Consider the following 19281-nt stretch of genomic DNA (forward strand, 5'->3'; position numbering starts at 1 on the left):
CCACGGTCAGAGGCAGTAATGCTTCTGAATACCAGTTGCTGGAAATGAAAGGAGGTGAGAGGGCTCTTGTGCTCAGCTCCCACTTTTGGTTTCCCCCCAGGTGTCTGGGTGGCCCCTCTGAGAGCAGGATGCCAGGCTATTTGGGCCATTGGCCTGATCTTGCAGACGATTCTTAGTTCTTTGTAGAAGCCTTCTTTTATAACTGAAACTAGAATTTAACTGGTTTTGTGCTTTGAAAATGCATTGACCCTGTTTTCCCCATGGAGCAGTGGTCAGCAGTTCCTGACACTCTGGTACTTTAAAGACATGGGATGATATTCAACACTAAATTAGGCCCATTAATTTTTACTCAGAACAGACACGTTGAAATAAATTGGCCTAATTTAGTCATATTCCTTCATTTCAGTGGCGTTACTCTGAACAAAACTGAACACCACTCCTACAGATTTATTGTGACATGAGATGAATATATATGATGATAAATAAAATGGGCTTCTGTCTACAAAAGCTTGTGCCATAACAAATTTGGTTAGGCTCAAAGTTGTTGTTGACCTTTCTGCTATATTGTTCAAAGTGGCTCAAATTGTTAACCTTCTGCACTTTCCCCTACCTGCAGTTTCAGTTCCTGTTCTTTGCATTGCTGCTTATTTTAGCTCAATGACGCTGCAACTTTGCAGTTTTTCTTGTCCTGTTTCCCCATTCTGCTGCCAGCATCGTTCCCCTTCTTCCTCCTGCCAGAGGACCAGTTTGCACTAGAAGAATTCGGCACTAATTATAAACTACAATGCCCCTTTTGCTCATTACTAGGAACTCATGAACCATTCTCTAGCATTTCTTTGTCAACTGACTTGTTCCCCCTTTAAAGGACCCGGAGTCACAATGTTTGGGAATAGCCGCACTACACAGGGAAAGGACTAAGAAGCTGATGCACAATCACACAAGCATGGGAGTGCTACATCAGGATCCAACATGGGTTGATGGTTAGGATGTTAGAGTTGTACTGGGAAGACCCAGGTTCAAATCCCAACTCATCCATAAAGCCATCTAGATGACCATGGTCTCGGCACCATGTCTCAGCCTAATTGGCTGTCCAGAGGAAAACAAAGGGCCTGCCCTCTTGTATATACTTCTTAATGTACAGAGTTTCTTACCTGCTGGCCTTCTTCCTCCATTAGCTTTCCTTCCACTTGCAAGGAACCAACCATATCCTCCCCTTAGTATCTAATTTTATTAGGTACAATTTTATTACTTTGAATACGTCTTGAAGTTGAGGACTTTATACAAAATGCAGTAGCCTTTTAATATTTACAAATGCATTGGGATAATAATATTGGATTTATATACTAATGTATGGGTTAGAGTTTTCTTCGTATATTTTATATATTCATATATTGTTTCTTTCTGCCCAGCTTTGTACCTTTTTCTTTTCCTTTCCTTTCCTTGCATCATTTTATTTATAAATGAAACGTTTTCAATAAAAATACCCTCAAAAAAGTCGGGAAGAAAAGAGCAAATGTGAAACACTGTTTAGGATTGGACACATTGAGACAAAGTGGTGTGTATAAAACGGCTGTGCAGGTCAAAGACTACCTGTGCAAATGATCTTTCTTCTCAGCTTCTCCCTCTGCCAGGTCCCCTGAAAAAAGCCTCTCCTGGTGGGCCTTCCTTTTGAGGGTTCTGCAGTGGAGGGGGGAATTGCAAATGTTGGATATAACCCATGGGTAGGCAAACTAAGGCCCGGGGGCCGGATCCGGCCCAATCGCCTTCTAAATCTGGCCTTCGGAGTGGGCCACCAGGGGGTGCATTGGAAGATGGCTGACAATAACATCTCTCCAACCCACATGAGGTAATTAAGAGGCTGATATGGGAGTATGCAGCCTCCCTTTGTTGCCCCAAGGGAATGGGGAACACTGCCTTGCCTGCTGTGTCCATAATTCACCCCCGGATTCGAAAGAATCAAGTGAAGAACGGGAGTGAAGACTGCTAACTGAAGTGACCTCTGTGAAACGAGAGCAACGGGTTGGATTTAACAGAATACAACATGAAGAAAATACACCAGGTTCAGTATGCTGGAGCGGGACTGGATGGGGGGGGGACTTTTTTTCTTTTCTTCTATGTGATTAACCAATAACCCCTCCTCAAAAAGAACCGTCGCATAACCGACCTAAGCAGGATGATTAAAAACTGTGTGTAAATGATTTACTACCAAAAGTTTGGCTTGTGAGATCGAGAAAAAGAACAAGGGCTTTTGATGGCGCAGCAACAAAAAGGGAGTCGCCATTTTGACAGGTCCTGTCGAAAGATTCATGATCGGGAGGAGGAAGCTTTGTTTTCATATTAGATTCCTGGTAGAACCTCCTCGAGGACTGAGAAAGAGGGACAGACCTGTGAAAAGTGAATGAGTAGACAGCAAGAATGTTTTTCTTTATGGAAGCGATGAAATATGACTCTTCAGCTGTCTGAAATATGACTCTTGGACGAACGGAAAAATCCACACAGGAATACAAATTTGTTTCAACCCACTTATGGAGACAATCAGAGGCCACAAAGACAAAGAGAAAGGAAAAATATATGAAAACAACTAGAAGAGATGTGGAAAACAGCAAGAAAGGATTGGACAGAATTCTGAACATTATTTGGACAGATTTGTGAACTTTTAAAGCAGCAGCAACAAGAGGATTGGACCCCTTTCAGAACTTGAAATATGGGTACCCCCAACAAAAATTTAAAATTAGGCTTTGTAATTCGGAACTTACATGATTTGATTTGATATGATTGGTCTGTTAATAAAAATTATTTTTTTAAAAAAAAAATCCGGCCTTCGGAAGGTCTGGGAATCAGCATGTTTTTACATGAGTAGAATGTGTCCTATTACTTAAAATGCATCTCTGCGTTATTTGTGGGGCCTGCCTGGTGTTTTTACATAAGTAGAATGTGTGCTTTTATTTAAAATGCAACATTTATTTAAAATGTTATTTGTGCAGCATAGGAATTCCCCCCCCCACACACACACAAGGTCTGAGGGACAGTGGACCTGCTGAAAAAGTTTGCTGACCCCTGAATTACAACCCAATGTAATTGGGTGTCAGATATTTTCACAGTTTAACAGCCATTATAGAAGCGTGGGTCGTAGTACTCATCCCCAAACATAGCGGCCTTAAAAATGTGTTATGTGGAAAACAGGGTTCATAAACATCTATATCCATTCAAAATGGAGGGTTTTAAAATAAATCATTCCAACTTAATAGAAAACAAAATTATGAAAGCTGGGTAAATTAAATTAAATGGGAAATTTTTGCTAAGCTTAAAGACCACAGTTCCCTAGCCAAACAGTCATTTTTTTGTGATTTGAATATTCTGGATCTGCTACATACAATCTTCTTTATTTGTTTGAAGTCTAGGGCTACTGTACCTTTCTAATATCACACAGATGGATGAGCAAGGGGTGAAAAGGAGCAACATTTTATGAAGTCTTTTTTTTTTTACATTAAACTTATAACTATTTTTTTTGACAAAGTAATAATCATAAATAAATAAGAATAAAAATGTGCACCCCACCACTGAGATCATTCCGTTGTAACTATCCAACCTCCCAAAATTACAACACCTCTTGCGATGGTTTGACCCCTTTCTGTTTTAACAGTACAAATTCTACAAACACCTTCCATATCTCCTCAATCATTTCTCCTGCATATTCCCTGTCTTACCTGCAATTATGCATAACTTCTTTTATCTTTATCATTAATATTTTGATTTTCCAGTGTCCTAATTTCTTCCTCTAACTTTTTAATGTCTTCTTGTTGTTTTTTCAATTTACTAGATTCCCAAATACTAATTCCCCTCATCATTGCTTTCATTGTATCCCATATTATTGCTTGAGTACTTTGTCCCTTCTCATTAATCTCCCATATGTCTAATAATTATTTCCGTATCTTATTTACTGTTTGACTATTACTGAAGATCCTCGTGTCTAGCCTCCGTTTTCTGGCTTCCTTATAATTTTTCTTTATTTTTAATACCATATTAACCAATGTGTGCTCGGTTATCTTTATTATTCCAATTTCAGTATTCATTATTTTAGATATTAAGTTTTTTGAAGCGAAGATGTAATTGATCATTGAGTAGGACTTATGCATTAATGAGAAGAATGAATAGTAATAGTAGTAGTAGTAGTAGTAATAATAATAATAATAATAATAATAATAATGTATTATTTATACCCCGCCCATCTGGCTGGGCTTCCCCAGCCACTCTGGGCGGCTTCCAAAAAAATATTAAAATACTGTAATACATCAAACATTAGAAGCTTCCCTAAACAGGGCTGCTTTCAGATGTCTTCTAAAAGTTTGGTAGTTGTTCTCATTGATGTCTGGTGGGAGGGCATTCCACAGGGAGGGCGCCACTACTGAGAAGGCCCTCTGCCTGGTTCCCTGTAACTTGGCTTCTCGCAGTGAGTGAACTGCCAGAAGGCCCTCGGTGCTGGACCTCAGTGTCCAGGTAGAATGATGGGGGTGGAGACGCTCCTTCAGATATACTGGACTGAGGCCGTTTAGGGCTTTAAAGGTCAGCACCAACACTTTGAATTGTGCTCGGAAATGTACTGGGAGCCAATGTAGGTCTTTCAAGACCAGTATTATGTGGTCTCAGTGGCCGCTCCCAGTCACCAGTCTAGCTGCCGCGTTCTGGATTAGTTGTAGTTTCCAGGTCACCTTCAAAGGTAGCCCCACATAGAGCACATTGCAGTAGTCCAAGCGGGAGCATGCACCACTCTGGTGAGGCAGTCTGCAGGCAGATAGGGTCTCAGCCTGCGTACCAGATGGAGCTGGTAAACAGCTGCACTGGACACAGATTTGATCTGTGCCTCCATGGACAGCTGTGAGTCCCAAATGACTCCCAGGCTGTGCACCTGGTCCTTCAGGAACACAGTTACCCCCATTCAGGACCAGGGAATCCTCCACACCTGCCCGCCTCCTGTCCCCCAAAAACAGTACTTCTGTCTTGTCAGGATTCAACCTCAATCTGTTAGCCTCCATCCATCCTCCAACCGCCTCCAGACACTCACACAGGCCCTTCACCGCCTTCACTGGTTCTGATTTGAAAGAGAGTTAGAGCTGGGTATCATCCGCATACTGATGAACACCCAGCCCAAACCCCCTGATGATCTCTCCCAGCGACTGTGTGTAGATGTTGAAAAGCATGGGACAGAACCCTGAGGCACCCCACAAGTGAGAGCCCAGGGGTCTGAACACTCATCCGCCCCCCACTTTCTGAACACGGCCCAGGAGGAAGGGGCGTATGACAGTGCCCCCAGCTCCCAACCCCTCAAGACGGTTTCTTCTCTCCTCCCCTCATCACTCTCCAAACATCTTTCATATCTTTCCTTTTCATAATTTTAGCTAACCCTGTAATGTTATTACATCTTTCCTCTGGGGTAGGATTTGACTTATCCAGTCATTTATCTAATACCATATTGAAATCTCCTGCCATAATCATATAGCCCTTTTGAATATCCTCCAATTCCTTACACACTTTTGTGGCCTTTCAGAAAATTTAAGTCCATTCCAGTGCTTAACCATGTGGTGTGTTTAGGTGTCAGTGAAGCTCAGTTGCTGACAGGAGGAGAAGAAGCAGGCAGAGAGAGAGAGAACAGTTAACAGCAGAAGGCAGAGAGAAGGGGGAGAGCAGCTGTAATCTGAGCTCTGAACAAAGGGGAGACGAAAGACAGGGCCAGAGTGACAGGCGGCTGGGTGAGAGCTCCAATAGTGAGTCAGGCGTTGGAGTGCACAAAGCAAATCGCGTAGGATCTCAAAAGTGGCCAAGAGGCGTGAAAGATACTGGAAAAGAAGGTGGGGGCTTCTGTGCTGGAGAAGGGGGAGGAGCTCAGTCTGGGCAACTCCATCTTCTGGGGAGGACGATGAGTAGAGGAGCTCCGTCCTAGTTCGTTGTTTTAGCAATAAATCTGAAACAATTAACAGCCAGAGTCGTCTTGCGTTTGTGGGAGGGACCAAGCCATAACATTAGGTGAGTGTTGAAATGCCATGAGGAAACTACAGATTGTTTAATTGCTATTGCAGGATTAGATTTGACACTTAATGGCTTGCATTGGAGGAAAGACGCCTTTCAGCCTAAACTCATTCCATGCAGAATGTACATGCCTCCCATCTAAAACTCCAGCCTCTTGGAAGGTGAACTTCTGGAGCAGAATGCTGAAGAACAAGAAGAGCTCCATTCAAGCCAGGGCCTCCCCTGGGCATGCCTGTTTTCCTGGAAATGGAGAAAGTCATAATTATTCACATGACAGCTGAACACTGTCTAGAACTGAACAAATGTATCCTGCACAATTCTCCTCAAAATGGCCCTCAGTGGATTTTGATGGTACAGTGGTACCTCGGGTTAAGTACTTAATTCATTCCGGAGGTCCTTTCTTAACCTGAAACTGTTCTTAACCTGAAGCACCACTTTAGCTAATGGGGCCTCCTGCTGCCGCTGAGCTGCTGGAGCACAATTTCTGTTCTCATCCTGAAGCAAAGTTCTTAACCTGAGGTACTATTTTTGGGTTAGCGGAGTCTGTAACCTGAAGCATATGTAACCTGTAGCATATGTAACCCGAGGTACCACTGTAAATATTCTCTGGATCTGCACATATCTTTGATAGTCATCATCAGTATTTGACACTGAAATTCAACATTTGATAGTACCTGTATAATAGCTAGTACTCAGAAGTGTTTTACTTTAAACTGTGGGTTCTTCCAGATGGATCTATATTGTGGTACTGATGGTGTCCACATTATGTCATGGGCATCAAACTGCCAACCTGTATTTCCCCCCTGATTTCATCCAGATTTGCCTTTTCTGAGAAAAAAAATATGACATGTTGCAAACAAACATGTTGCCAACAATCTGTGATATCTCAGTGACCCAGTGTCTGTTAAAGCAACGTTTGACAAATTTACCAGATGACATAAAATATAAGTTAGTATTTGACAACTTCACACATGTAGACATTTAAGCACTACACTAAAGCATGATTTACTATTGTGAGAATGACTCTCAGCAAGCCTTGGATTTCTGTACTCCTCTGTTATCAGGTGTGGCTTTGAGGAAGAGAATGGAAGGTGAACCATAGCTCAACATGATGTTCAAATCTAAACCAAGTGTAGTTTGGCAAAGTTTGCTGAAAGCTGCCCAGAGTGGCTAGGGACTCCCAGCCAGATGGGTGGGATAGAAGAAGAAGAAGAAGAAGAAGAAGAAGAAGAAGAAGAAGAAGAAGACAGCTACATATGTCAGTTTATGAAGCAAATCAGTTTCAACAAACCATAGTTAAGATTGTCCATAGTTTAAGGTTCTATAAACTGTAGTTGCTTCCCGTTATATGAAAAAATAGCCAATATAAGAAAGGTCAGGTTTTGCAAGATTTCAATATATCAGACATCATATCAACATTGAGTAGAATTTGACAGCAGACATACAGTATCAATTAGAAAATAAATAAATCTGACTACCCCAGAGCCTAGGGCTTGCTGATCAGAAGGTCGGCAGTTTGAATCCCCGTGACGGGGTGAGCTCCCATTGCTCGGTCCCTGCTCCTGCCCACCTAGCAGTTCGAAAGCACATCAAAGTGCAAGTAGATAGATAGGTACCGCTCCATGGGAAGGTAAGCAGCATTTCTGTGTGCGGCTCCCTCAGCCAATAAAGCGAGATGAGCACCACAACCCCAGAGTCGTTCGCGACTGGACCTAATGGTCAGGGGTCCCTTTACCTTTACCTTTTAACTGCTTGATTGGCGAGAAAAAAATCATTCATATATGCAACTCATTGAAAACACATGTCTTCTCACTAAGCTGGTTTAAATGTGCTTTGCTGAGGTATGGCTGTTCGAAAAAGCTTTCATGTAAGAGCAAAGATAAGGTTAGAGGCTGTCTCTCTGCTGTGACAAAGTTTCTCAATGAAGCTAGGGAAATGGTAAGCTTTTCACATGGCACACAGAAGAATGAATTATTCCTCACTTGAACATTATCATGATACGGAACCCACATGAAGATAGCACATCCTCCAACTTGTATCTTTGTCCTTTAAACATTACAGGAACATCATGATCTATCCTAGAACCAACCACTAAGCATGAGCTCAGTTCAAAATAATCTTTGCACCCTCTCGGTTGTTCATGACAAAACATCTCCATTCAGGAGTCAGCACTGATATTACCCTGTGCTATTTGAAGTGTTTCTGAATATTTATAGGAAGGCTTTCAGCTGCACACACAAGTTCATAAGTTCATAAGAAGAATCCTGATGGATCAGACCAGGGTTCATCTATTCCAGCACTCAATTTCCCACAGCATCCAGTCAGATGTTTTTTGCAAACCCACAAACTGGGCTGGAAAGCAACAGCTGTCCATTGTTTGTCCCACAACAACTGATATTCATTTCAGAGATGTGTTGCCTCTGAACACAGAGCTTCAATTCAGTTATCAGGTCTGTGGGTGGTTGTGTTTTTAGTAATCCTCCTTTTTCTTCTTATTTTGGGAACGGTGGTGTTGATGACACTATTAAGAGATGGCTGTTTATCTGTTTCTCGCAGTCTAGTGAGTGGTTTGAGGGCTGATTGGGAACTAATCACTACAATATCAAATTTGTGGGACAGAGGGGCCACTAGGGGCGCATCAGAAGATGGCTGACAATAACATATCTCCAACCCACACGAGGTAATTTGGAGGCTGTGATGGGAGTAAATAGCTTCCCGACCCCCCCAGGATTGTGGGGGGGGGGCTGCCCTTGCCTGCTGTGCCCTATACCACCCTCGAATTTGAGGGGATGGGGGCACTAGGCAGAATGCCCTTCTGTGGATATTGGCGCTCCTGGACGCTGCCTCTGATCCACGCCTCTAGCTGCAAGAACTTCAAAAGAAATGATTAGGATGAAGCGAATTCACATATTTCAAGGAAGGAGGGGGAGTAAAGACTGCTAACAGAAGAGATCTCTGATAAACAAGACGAGTCGGAAGAACAAGAATTAACCAGATGAAGACACACCAAGACTCGGTATGGCAAAAGGACTGGATGGGGGAGGGGGAAAAACTTTCCTTTCTTCTTCCGGGTTGGCGCCATCGCCGAATGGCGGACTCTCTCCGAGCTCCGGAGGGAGCCTGCTCGGCAGGGGCTGGGTCCTACCGCGCCAGCGGCGCGGGGACCCTCAAAAACCATGGGCGCTGAAACCCATGGACATGGTGACTCGGCGGGCACCGTTTGCGCCCCCCGACCCGCGAAGGAGCCTTTTTAAAGGCTACGGAACGGGGGACGGGGGTGGTGGTGTGGTGCTATGAGTCCTCCGCTTCCCCTGCCGAGCGAAGCCGCATGCCATTTGACGGAGAGCGCTGACTTCTTCTATTGAAAATTTGGACTAAAAAGAATAACCCATGAGTAATTGGGAAATCGGATTTAAAAGGGGGAAAAAATTTAAATTCGGAACGAGTGGGGGAGGCGCAAAAAGGAAGTCCATCTCCCCCCTGTTGTAGAGGATTTAAAGCAAAGATCTGGCAACTAAGATCGAGAGAAGGATCTAATTTTTATTGATAAAGTTATTAATTTCACGATGGGAAACTACAAGACTGTGCTGGAGGAGAAAAGTGGAATGTGTGAGCAAAAGCGTAACCCCCCCCCCCCCGGGAACCAGGAGCGATCCGAGAGAGTGCCTGGTGAGGAGACATAGAGATTTTGACAGCTGTCAAAGTAGCTGTCAAAGTTGAAGAATAAAAAGAGAACTTTGTTACAATGACTTTGCCAGTTATATTTGTTACAATTTCGATATAAAATGTTGAAAACAAGGGATAACAAGTTACTTTGACTTTTGGGAGTGATCTGGAAGGAAACTGAGTTACCATAATCCCTCTAGAGGGGGCTTTGGGACACTACAAGAACTGCTACAAGTGGAAAATTACGTATGGAATCCGATGGGACTTTTTATCTCCTGGGAAAACTGCAGAAATGAAACATTATTTTGTCTACAGAGGTCTCTACACTAAAGGAGACAATAGATTTATCTATTGAAGAATGGAAGGGACTTGACGCAAGTCTATGTTCCTGAACAAATAAAGCCTCTGTAGAGGAATTACAAGCTGTTAGAATTAGAACGTTTTTGCAGTGGAACAGGGAAAGAAACCAGAGGAAAGTGAGGAAAGAGAACAACAAGAATTGGACAAAGCTGGAAGTGGGAACATTTGGGACATTCAGATTTAAAAGGACTATGTCAGGGGTTCAGGAGCAGAGGCACAGGGAGGAGAGGAGATGGAGAGCGAGGGGGAGGAATCCGAGGGGAGCATAGGAGAAGAGGACAGTGAACCGAGGGATTCCATGAGCCTCTCCAGCGAATCGGAAGATTCACAGAAGGGGGCGCCAGTGGCCAGGGGTAGGGGGTTCCCAAGGGGAACGTCCCAGGAGCAAGAGGAGAGCAGGGACTCCCAGAGCAGTAGTTGGAAATCAGGACCAGCTTCCCCACCAGAGCAGAGTGGGGGGGAAGAGTCCCAAGGATCAGGGCCAGTGCATTCCCCACCAGGGAGAGAAGATAAGGCAGGGCTGACCACACCTCCATCGGAGAGTCAGACAACGGAGGGGAGGTCAGATCCGGCCAGTGTACCGGAAGAGGGAAGCAGTGACAGAAGTAGTGTAACGGTCAGGAGGAAGGTCACTGGGTTGGCGCGAGAGGCAAGTTCAAATGTACAGGAGCGCGGGACAGCAGAGAATGAGGATTGGGAACCGGGTCCTAAAGCCCGCCCGAGGGAGGGGGAGGAGCTAAGTGACTCAGCGTCGGAAGAGTCCAGAAAGGGCAATGCCCCAGCGGGCAGGAGGACCCAGAGGAGGAGAGAGCAGCGTAAAAGGTGGAGCCGGGCTAGGATCTTAAACTGGTGTCATAGGGGAGGAGACTCAGACGGTACTTCGCCGGTCTAGGCTTTAAGACGTAGAGCTGCGCGCTACGGCTTTGAAATGGAAAATGAACCTCAATAAAGACTTTTGTACATAACTACAGCCTAGCGTTGGTCCTCTGTGAGCTGGGACCTAGAGGCAGCTCTGACAGACTAAGAAATAAAATTTGAGTTTTACTTTGAAATATAGAGATCTGGATGGAGAAAATGGACCTTCCTGAGACAGAATTCTTCCAAGATTGGGCGTTCGAAACTAAAGATTATTTAAAAGATGGCAAAGACTATTAAAAAGACAGCAAAGTGGAACAGAGAGAGATTTGGACATAGATGTGGGGTCTCCAGGTTGACAGCAGACATTGATGGGCATTGGGGATCATAACCGGGAAAGGGGGGAGGGAAATTTGGAATCCAAAGGGTGTAAAATTATATTTTGTTTTTTATTCTGTTATTTTATTTTGCTCTGCGTATTAAAGAGGGGAACTCGTGGAAGAGAACAGGGGTCGATTTTAGGGAAAAAAAATATTTTCAACATTGGGTTAATGATAATGAGTATAAAATTTGGGGTAAGAATTTGCTGAACTAATGTAATGGAATTGGAATATAAGAGGGGGTGAGATGGGGAAGTCCCGGAAAGAAGTTAATGAAAATAAGGTAGTAAATGGTTTTTTGTTCTTTTTTTTCTATTTCTTCTTTCTGTTATATTTGGAAATTTCAATAAATATTATTTTTTTTAAAAAAACTTTCCTTTCTTTCCTCTATGTGATTAAACAAGAATCCCCCCCCCCCTCACAAGTCAGAAATGTCGTTTGAAGGACTTAAGCTGTGGATTTATGTCTGTGTGGAGATAAACTTTCTAACCAAAGCATGCTTTAAGAAGAGTGTGGAATGTATAAGGGCTTTGGAATGACGCAGTTAAAAATACCGTTGCCATATTGGGAAGTTCTGTCGGAGGACTTAAGTCTGGGAGGAGAAACAGAGAAATAGAGCTGTTTTTATATTGTGGGTGAAACTTCTCAGAGGGACTTAAGAACGACAGTTCTGTGATTAATAATGGAAAGAGTGATGTTATCTATGAATGCGATCTCAATTTGAGGATTGGATGAACGGAAAAATTCACACAGGATTATTGGTGTTTATTGGCTTAAGGAGATTATCAGAAGAGATCATAAAGAAAAAAGAGAAAATATACGAACAAGATGAGATGCAGAAACAGCAAGATAAGACTGGATAGAATTATGAACTTGGTTTGGACTGATTTGGACATTAACACAGTAGCAAGAAGATGATCAGAATCCCCCTTCGGATCTTGAAATATGGGTCCCCTCAACAAAATTTAAAATTCGGCTTTGTAATTCGGAATTTATGTGATGTGATGTGATTTGATTTGATTGGTTGGTTAATAAAAATTATTTTTTTTAAAAAAAATTGTGGGACAGATGGTATTTTGTGGTTCAGTTTAGCAGGCAATACCCTGGATTTTGTGTTCTGCTCTTGATAGTGGGAGCAAATATTTATTATGGATAAAGGTGTCACAAATAAACAGCTAGCGGTGCTTCCACAGGCAAGCAACCTGACTCAGTTTCTGTAAGCAGGATTGGGGAGGGGTAGAAGAGCAGACCTTAAGCAGGCCACCTGCCCCTATTCTGCACACAAAAACCCAAACACACACTCTCCATCCCTCTGGATCTAGAATTGCCCTCAGGTGCTAGAATGGAGGTATAAAGTGGTTCAAGTCACAGGGCAGTTTCCCCCTCACATGCTTCCTGGAAAATCAGTGGAGATGTTTGCAGTTGGCTTGATGCTAAAGTGCCTGAGATCATGGGGACTGAAACATCACTCTGATTAACTCTAGCCATTAGCATTTTCAAATGGAGATGATGGGAGTTGCCATACACCCAGAATTTCCTGGACATAGCCGGAATATGGCAGTCGCAGTGTCTGGGAAGATGCTTGAATATCCAGGAAAATCTGGACATATGACAACCCACTTGAAAAATCTATATTTTGGTGAATTTCCTTAAAAATAGTTCAACTTCATTTTTTTAAAAAAAAAAACAACAACTTGGGGGGTTCAACAAATTTACCAAAAAAAGCTGAACAAGTTTCACTTTTTGAAATATGGCAACCCAATGGGAGTTGTACTAGCAGCAATGTCTTCATGGCATATAGCATCACTCCAGGGACTGATTTGTGTGCTTGTGGAATTAATGGATACCATTGGCAACCACTGAAATTACTCTGCTACAATTTGGGATAGTCAAGGGCTCTGAAATGTTCCTTTTAAAAAACAGTTTCAAGGTGCAATGACAGGGGCAGGATCCTCTTCCTCTATTTGTAAACTGGGGGAGGGGGGTAGTTTAGCTGCTGCCTATGATAGCTATTCATCTGCTTTAAAAATGAAGGAGGCAGATGACACTGCTACTACTTGCTGCCATGGGTAACTGTAGACTCCAAACTATTGGAAGTAGATTTTAGGGCCCTGTTTCCCCAAACTGTCTGTCTAAATCCACCAAAATTTTGATTATTTGAATTTTCAGTCTGTTCCTTGGTAGAATGAAGTAAACCTTTAGTAGTTGCTATCACTTCCACCAGGCAATGGACCTCCTCCTGTATCCGTTCAGCATTGATTTCTTCCCCATCCCAAAGTTCTGCAGCGTGGAGAGAGTGAAGCGATGCAGTTCCTTCCATTTCTTTTTATTCCTGGTGCTGATCCCTGGAAGGATGTCATTTGACATTGTTGCATTAGTTCTGATGAAACACATGGCTATGGAACGCTATGGTTTCATATTTGCAACTGTAAACCATTACCTCGAGCCAAATGAGATGCAATGTGGGCCACCCTAATCATTCTTCACATGTGCTCCCTGCTCATGTGTAGGGATCAGATGGGATTACCATGAGGAATTATAAAATATACATCAAGCCATCGTGTCCATGATGAAGACATTGTGTTGACTGGGTTTGATATATTGATGATAATTTCTGATTAAATCCCATAAGACTCTACATTCGTGCCCTTTTGCCTCTACTGGAAGGACTGGGCGATGGGCTTCGTGGGGTGGTGAATGCTTCCCTCCGTGAGGGAGCCTTCCCAGACCCGCTGAAAGAGGCAGTTATTAAACCGCTTCTTAAAAAACCATCTTTAGATGCGGCGACGATGGCCAATTAACGCCCAGTCTCAAATCTTCCATTCTTGGGCGAGGTGATTGAGCACGCCTGGAAGAAGCGGACCATTTGGATCCCTTCCAGTCGGGATTCAGGCCTCATCATGGGACTGAAACTGCCTTGGTCTCACTGGTTGATGATCTCCGGTGGGCTAGGGACAAAGGTGAGAGCTGTTTCCTAGTTCTGCTGGATCTCTCAGCGGTGTTTGATACCATCGACCATAACATCCTTCTGGACCATCTTGAGGGGCTGGGAGCTGGGGGCACTGTCATACAGTGGTTCCGCTCCTTCCTCCTGGGCTGTGTTCAAAAAGTGGTGGTGGGGGATGAGTGTTCAGACCCCTGGGCTCTCACTTGTGGGGTGCCTCAGGGTTCTGTCCTCTCCCCCATGCTTTTCAACATTTACATGCAGCCGCTGGGAGAGATCATCAGGAGGTTTGGGCTGGGTGTTCATCAGTATGCGGATGATACCCAGCTCTACCTCTCTTTTAAATCAGAAGGCGGTGAAGGTCCTGTGTGAGTGTCTGGAGGCGGTTGGAGGATGGATGGCAGCTAACAGATTGAGGTTGAATCCTGACAAGACAGAAGTACTGTTTTGGGGGGACAGGAGGCAGGCAGGTGTGGAGGATTCCCTGGTCCTGAATGGGGTGACTGTGCCCCTGAAGGACCAGGTGCGCAGCCTGGGAGTCATTTTGGACTCACAGCTGTCCATGGAGGCGCAGGTCAAATCTGTATCCAGGGCAGCTGTTTACCAGCTCCATCTGGTACGTAGGTTGAGACCCTATCTGCCTGCAGACTGTCTCTCCAGAGTGGTGCATGCTCTGGTTATCTCCTGCTTGGACTACTGCAATGCGCTCTACGTGGGGCTACCTTTGAAGGTGACCCGGAAACTACAACTAATCCAGAACGCAGCAGCTAGACTGGTGACTGGGAGCGGCCGCCGAGACCATATAACACCAGTCTTGAAAGACCTACATTGGCTCCCAGTATGTTTCCGAGAACAATTCAAAGTGTTGGTGCTGACCTTTAAAGCCCTAAACGGCCTCGGTCCAGTATATCAGAAGGAGCGTCTCCTCCCCCATCGTTCTTCCCGGACACTGAGGTCCAGCACCGAGGGCCTTCTGGCGGTTCCCTCACTGTGAGAGGCCAAGTTACAGGGAACCAGGCAGAGGGCCTTCTCGGTAGTGGCGCCCGCCCTGTGGAACGCCCTCCCATCAGATGTCAAAGCGATAAACAACTACCTGACATTCAGAAGACATCTGAAGGCAGCCCTGTTCAGGGAAGTTTTTAATATGTGACATTTTAGTGTATTTTTCATCTTTGTTGGAAGCCGCCCAGAGTGGCTGGGGAAACCCAGCCAGATGGGCGGGGTACAAATACTAAATTATTATTATTATTATTATTACTGTCCATTTCTCTTGCCTGAGAAGTCACGTACACAGCCCAGTTGCTTCTTGCTTAGCCAGGCAGGCATCCTGGGCCATAAAGATAGTGGGAAAGTTTCTTTGATGTATATTAATCTTAGGATGTTAATCTTGGAGCCAGGAAACAGATCTCACATGAAGGTGATAGTGATCCGGTCTTTCTGGCCATCCTTCTTATCATATGTATTGCTTGTTTATTACCTCCGGGGTTGCCAGATGCTCTTCTTTGTAGTTCTGTTCTTTGTTTACCCCAGAAATATTTGTCCTTAATTAGTTTTAGTAGTTTAACTTTCTCCCCACGTGGGTTTGTGGAATGCTCAGAAGAAATCTGATTGGTTCTCATGAACACTCTGTAAAAAGTTCTTTTGTGAATAAAAACGGCCTGGGCCAGGGGCTGCGAAGATCTGTCGGACAGGCACAGAGAGACACGATTATACACACCCTTCCCAGAGTCTTGCTGGTTCAAGTCTCTGTGTGTATTCTTATTAATCAGACTTCAATCCTTCCTTTGCTTTGTGAACGCAACACTCATGTATGAAGTACATAGCAGGGCATGTGGGGTTTTTAATTCTTCTCAGAAATGTGTGTGCAAATGAAGGGAGCTGCCAGTGATGCAGAAGTGGATGGAGGAGAAAAACATATGAAATGATAGGAAATGGTGAGGTGAGAGTGACAAGTGCAGAGTTCAGCTCCCTCCTCCTACCCACATATTTTCTAGTAAAATTTTCGATCCTTTTGGGGAGAGCACACTGCATACTCCCTGGGATCTGTCCAGGGTGCTGATGGATCTGTATGACTACGCTTGTTTCCTCATCCATTTTGAATGAATATTGCTAATTGGTCCCTTGCTCTCTCAGTCCATCCTAGACACTACTTGACATGCTTCCTTCAAACTCCTGTATGGGCTCACCAGCTCTGGGCAATATGTGAATGGTTCAGCAATGTGAACAAATCTGGCTGTCTAGACAAATTTTGCCTAGGTTAACTATCAGTCACTACATGGTGGTCTAAACCGCTGAGCCTATTGGGCTTGCCGATCGGAAAGTTCGAATTCCTGCAACTGAGTGAGCTCCCGCTGCTCTGTCCCAGCTCCTGCCAACCTAGCAGTTTGAAAGCATGCCAGTGCAAGTAGATGAATAGGTATTGCTGTGGTGGGAAGGTAAACAGCACTTCTGTGCACTCTGGCACTTGTCATAGTCTATCATGCACCAGAAACGGTTTAGTCATGATGGCCACATGACCCAGAAAGCTGTCTGCCAACAAACGCCAGCTCCCTCAGCCTGAAAGCGAGATGAGCACCACAACCCCATAGTCGCATTTGACTGGACTCAGCAGTCCAGGGGTCCTTTACCTTTTTTACCTCTATATACTGTTCTACATACTGGGAGAGACAGGCAGTGCTTTTTTCTTTAAAAAAATGTTTAGGGGTACTCTCATTTTGACTCAAGAAAATCACCATTTTATAGTTCAAATCAGGAAAAAGAAATACAGTAAATGGACAAAAGTAAAAAAATTCACAAACTTTTTAGGGGTATATATACCCCTGCATACCTGCAGAGAAAAGCACTGGAGGCAGGTATAATCTAGGCCCTAAGACAATTTGAATGGGACACTTCCTTTAAAACAGAAGGAAGAAATCATCATAATTAAGATCAACAATAACAACGAAACACTCACCTAAATTTTTGGTCACAGTTTCAAGTATAGGTTGGCTACTTTGCCCACCAAACTCTTCAGCATAACTAACCAGAGCATCTTTCACAATCTCGTATCCACAGAGCACCATCGTAGGCTTTGGTCCTATCCAGATAGCGAATATCTGGTCATACTGCTTGGTGAGCTGAGGAAAGTATTATGGAGGTGTATGATTCATTAGGTAGCTGCCTTAAAAGACTGCTACTAAAAAATGTTTGTGATCTTAGCATGCTTTAATGGGAGGTATAGGCAGCACACTTGCATGCTGCTTCCTACGAGTAAGCAAAGTGAACCAAGTGGGACTTCCTTTTGGATAGGCATGCATATGCACAGTTAGGTTGTAATACTGTGCTCTATCATGCATGTTTTCTTGAGAGTGAGCACCAATGAACTCTGTGAGAAAACATGTATGGAATCAGGATGTACATCCCCTCACAGAGCTCAGATTCCCAGAGTTCTCTGGGAAGAGGGACTGATTGTTAAACCACTCAGGGTATGGTAGTTGTGTAACAGGAATAGGGGTATCCAAACAACTCTCAACACCCTTAACAAACTACAGTTCCCCAGGAGTCTTTAGGGGAAGCCATGACTGTTTAAAGCACCATAATAATGCTTTAAACATATAGTGCAGATGGAGCCTGATAGCTGAAGGGGCTTACTTGGTACCCCAGTTATAACTGCTCACCTTAATACAGGAAGACTCTTTAACCCAATAATGTAACAAATAGATACTGTCACAGGAACCCAGTTTTTCAAGTGACCTATGGGGTGTCAGTACGCTCCAGAAGACCTACGGTTCTCACTGTTATTCTATTTGAGAAGAGTTAAACCACTTCCAAATTCACTCATGCACTAAGTGGCAAGAAAATGGAAAGTTAAGGTGCCTCAGGTTAATTTCCATGCCACATATAAGCAATACACACTGTATACTGTATGCTGCTCGTATACAGTAAAGAAAGGAAGAAGTCAGCAGGTGTATATAAATATGTTTACTGAGCCCAACATTTTTTTTTAAAGAACTCATTTAAAAAATAAAATAAAGCAAACCTATAGCAAACAATTTACATGAAATCTGATGAGGTCTCCCCGAATATCACTTTCATTGAAACCCTACAAAACATTATATTGCCAATGTTTTATTTTAATTTAACAAGAAGAAGAAACCCAGCAACACTCCAAACCAACAAACAATTGTATGATCCAAAATAAAAATAGGGAATAGTGAGAGAATGCCAGGAAGTTGTGTATGTGTGTGTCTTACCTTTTGATATGATTTGGACAGATGCCTGAAATCTATTTGCAGGAGGTTCCCCACAAAGGACAATGGAGTAGGACCTGGTGGTAGTTGGCTTTGTTTCTGGTACATTTTGAATTCCTTGTACATACTTGTCCAGGGTGGGACATGGTTGCTCCACATAAAAGACTTCCCTCTTGCAAGAATGCTTAAAGCTCATGTGTCCAAGGCAACATACACATGTATTTTCAGAGACACATATAACAGTTAAACAAGTTTTGAGCTAGAGTGTGAGGAACTAGAAGAGCCAGTTTCATGGTGCTAAAAAAAATATGTACGTGATGCAAACAAATCAGAGTGAGTGCTCATTAAATAGCTGGCTCCTCTGAAAACTCCTGGTTCTCAGAGATTGGGTGTAACATTATAATACTGACTATACAAACAGTATTCAAAGTGGACCTAGGACTGAAATCCAGAAAAAGGAAATAGGAGGGTTCTTATATGCAACTTAGCAAGTGATGAGCAGAAGATGCAAGAAAAACATAGGTAGAACTGAAGAATGTTAGGGAAGTCCAAAGTTGATACAGTGCTGACTTGAAGGAGTGTGGCTACCATTCATGGGGAAATGGAGAGAGAGATAAAAACTGTGTACGAAAGTGAAAATCTGTTACCTCCCTGGAAGAGCAAAGGAAGCTTCTTCTTTATGAGGGGATGCTCTTTTTGCAAATTGTCTCAGATGCCAAGTGTGGTGGTGTGCACAGGTATCAACAAAGAAGGGCATTAAACCATTAAAAAATCATAGTCCAAGATTTCTTGCACCCGTTTATCTAATATGTGGCAAGTTTCA

This window comes from Podarcis cretensis (assembly GCF_951804945.1).
Source record: "Podarcis cretensis genome assembly, chromosome: 2".
In the NCBI taxonomy this organism is placed as follows: Eukaryota; Metazoa; Chordata; class Lepidosauria; order Squamata; family Lacertidae; genus Podarcis; species Podarcis cretensis.